Below are 3027 nucleotides of genomic sequence, written 5' to 3'. Positions count from 1 at the left end.
CCGGCGTGAGTTTTAAGCCACCGGGTCCGGGACACGAACTGCGGTCGACTACGTGGGAGTCCAGCGACATAGCCATTACGCTAACTGCTGGTTCCCACAAATGGATCTTTTTTTAAGAAAAAGATGAAATAGAAAATTTTTAACAGTTCCTTATATAAAAATTCATGATTGGACCAGTAGGTGGCATGGTGGTTATGGCATTGGACTTCCACATAGTTGATTGAAGTTCATGTCCCAGACCTAGTGACGTAAAACTCACACTGGGCACATGTGTGTCCATTCCTAAAATCCCGAGAGGAGAATGGAGGAGAAGGGATTGCGGCGTGACCATCCCCCCTGGGGGGTGATTTCTTGCTTTCTATCTCTCTGCCTCTTTCTTTTTCTGAATCCAATGTAAGGAGATAATCCAGTGAGAGTAACTTCTGTCTCTGAGAGGAGTGGTGCTTCTGAGAGCAGAGAAGCCGGTCCTGCTTTGGTAGATGAGCCAGTGAGTGCTCCAGTCTTATCTCGTGAGTTGGGACTGCTACATACCTTGCTTGTTATACGATGCTTTGAACCCAATTTTAGCCTTGTAAATTCATCTTTAAAAGCAGCAATTGATGGGCCAGCAGATGGCGTAGCGGGTATGTCGTTGGACTCTACATGGCCGACCATGGTTCGAGTCCTGGACCTGGTGACTTGTTTCTCACCTCCCCACCCCTCCTCTCTGTCTCTCTCTGGTAAGGTCACATGTCCTATACCCAAAAAATTGGAAAAGATAATAATAGGAGCCAGCAGATGGCATAGTAGTTACATTGTTGGACTCCCACATGGCCGACCATGGTTCAAGTCCCAGACCTGGTGACTTGAAACTCACATTGGGCATGTGTATGTGCTTGTCCAAGATCCCAGGAGGAGGAGGGATTATGGTGTGGCCATTCCACCAGGGGGTGATTTCTTACTTTCCTTCTCACTGTTTCTGTCTCTCTCTTCAATGAGTGCATGTGCCCTAAAGTGTGCGTGTATATACACACACACACACCCCAAACCTCTTTAAAAACAAGGTAAGTAAAAGATAATCATAATAAATACAATTAAATAAATAATTCTAAGGTCCAGCAGGTGGCATGGTGATTGAGGTACGGGACTACCACGTGGCTGACTGTGGTTTGAGTCCCATAGCTAGAGACTTTCTCAGTCATTCTCTCTCTCTCTACCCCTCTCTCTTTCCGGTGAGAGCACATGCCCTATAACAAATTATTAAATAAAATGGCTGAGCTCAGTTCAAGTTCTGGATCTGGCAGTTTGCTTTCTTGCTTTCCTTTTCTCTGTCTCTCTCTGATCAAATTAAAAAACAATAATTATAACATGGATTTTTTTTTTTTTTAGGAAAAAAATGAAATAGAAAACTTTTGACAGTTCCTTATATAAAAATTCATGACTGGGAGCAGCAGGTGGCATGATGGTTACAGCACTTTTTTAAAAAAGGGGAGACAGGCAACCATGTGTCATGTGGTTGGGGGTGCTGGACTCCCACATGCCGACCACAGTTCAATTCCCTGGTGGCTTGCTTTCTCATTTTTCTTCTCTCTCTCTCTCATTGTGTCCCTCTCTGGTCAAATTTAAAGATGAATAAATAAATAAAAGTTAAATAAAATAATTCTTTTAAAAAATAAATTAAATAGGGACCAGCAGTTGGCGTATGTGATTCGAGTCCTGAACCCAGTGGCTTAAACTCATGCCAGGTGCGTGTGTGTGTGTGCCCAAGATCCCGAGAGGAGAAGGGATTGTAGCATGGCCATCCTCCCTGTGGGGTGATTTTTCGCTTTCTGTCTCTTTCTGGAAAGCGCATGCACCCTGTAGCAAAAACCTCTCCAAAAAAAAAAAAATAGTAGTACAACTTATAAATAAGTCAATTTGTAATTAAGTCAATTTGGAATTCATATAGGAAATCTAATATTTAATACACTCTATGAAGGACAGATGGCCAAAATAATTATAATTCCACCAAACAGCCCACTTTTTCAAGTAAATAGCCACCCATTTCTAGATTCACACTTGAACATTCTTCTAATTTTTTGATTAGCGTTTACTAACATGGGTTTACTTTATTGTCACTGTCACACAGTATTTTATATATTAATTTTTTAGAGTTTTTTTTTTGCCTAAGGGCATGTGTGTTTGCTGGAGACAGAGAGAGACACACACACACAGATACAGTGAGAGGGAAAGCAAGAAATCACCCTCCAGGGAGGATGGCCACACTGCAGATCTTTCTCCTTTCTCCTCCCAGGATCTTGGGCATGTATGTACATGCACCCGGCATGAGTTTCAATTTACCAGGTCCGGGATTCAACCCATGGTTGGTTGGCACTGTGGGAGTCCAGCGACATACTGGTCCCAACATAGTATTTTATATACTGGATAAAGTATTGGGTTGCCTGCTAATCTAGCTTGGCCCTACTCCATCAGATGAGCTCACCAGGGCACTCAGCCTTTTTTTTTTCTTAAAGAATTACTTCATTTTATTTAATATCATCATTATTTTTTAATTTGCTATAGGACACATGTACTCAACAGACACACACACACACACACACACACACACACACACAGCGAGAGAGAGAGAGGGAGAGAGAGAGAGAGAGAGCGCAGGACTTGAACCACAGTCGGCCATGTGGGAGTCCAGCAACCTAACCACACCACCTGTAGCCCCCAGCCTTTTTTTTTTTTAAAGAATTACTTTGTTTAATTTTATTTACCATTTATTTTTAAAGAATTATTTAATGTTATTTATTTTATTTTAATGTGACTAGAGAGGGACAGAGTAAGGGGTGGGGAAGAGAGAGAGAGAGAGAAGGAAATTGAGAAAGCAAGCCGCCAGGTCCAGGACTCGAGCCATGGTCAGCCATGTGGGAGTCCAGTGCCCTTAACCACCATGCCACCTGCCAGCCCCTATTTATTCATTCATAAATATATTTAATTAATATTTATTTACTTATTTATTGATTGATAGTTTTTTTTTTCTTTTTCTGTGCCCCCCCCACC

At 42.0% G+C, this 3027-nt stretch overlaps 1 protein-coding gene across 5 annotated transcripts in view; it reads left to right on the top strand.

Moving 5' to 3' along the window:
• The window catches only part of ZMYM1 (zinc finger MYM-type containing 1), a 40197-nt gene that overhangs the window by 17958 nt on the left and 19212 nt on the right, over positions 1–3027 (top strand). The gene's annotated exons all lie outside the window — the stretch shown is intronic.

The sequence above is a fragment of the Tupaia chinensis genome, unplaced genomic scaffold, assembly GCF_000334495.1.
Source record: "Tupaia chinensis unplaced genomic scaffold, TupChi_1.0 Scaffold000239_1, whole genome shotgun sequence".
NCBI classification, from domain to species: Eukaryota; Metazoa; Chordata; class Mammalia; order Scandentia; family Tupaiidae; genus Tupaia; species Tupaia belangeri.
The sequence above is the reverse complement of the archived record's forward strand: the minus strand, read 5'-3'. Positions and strand labels throughout refer to the sequence as shown.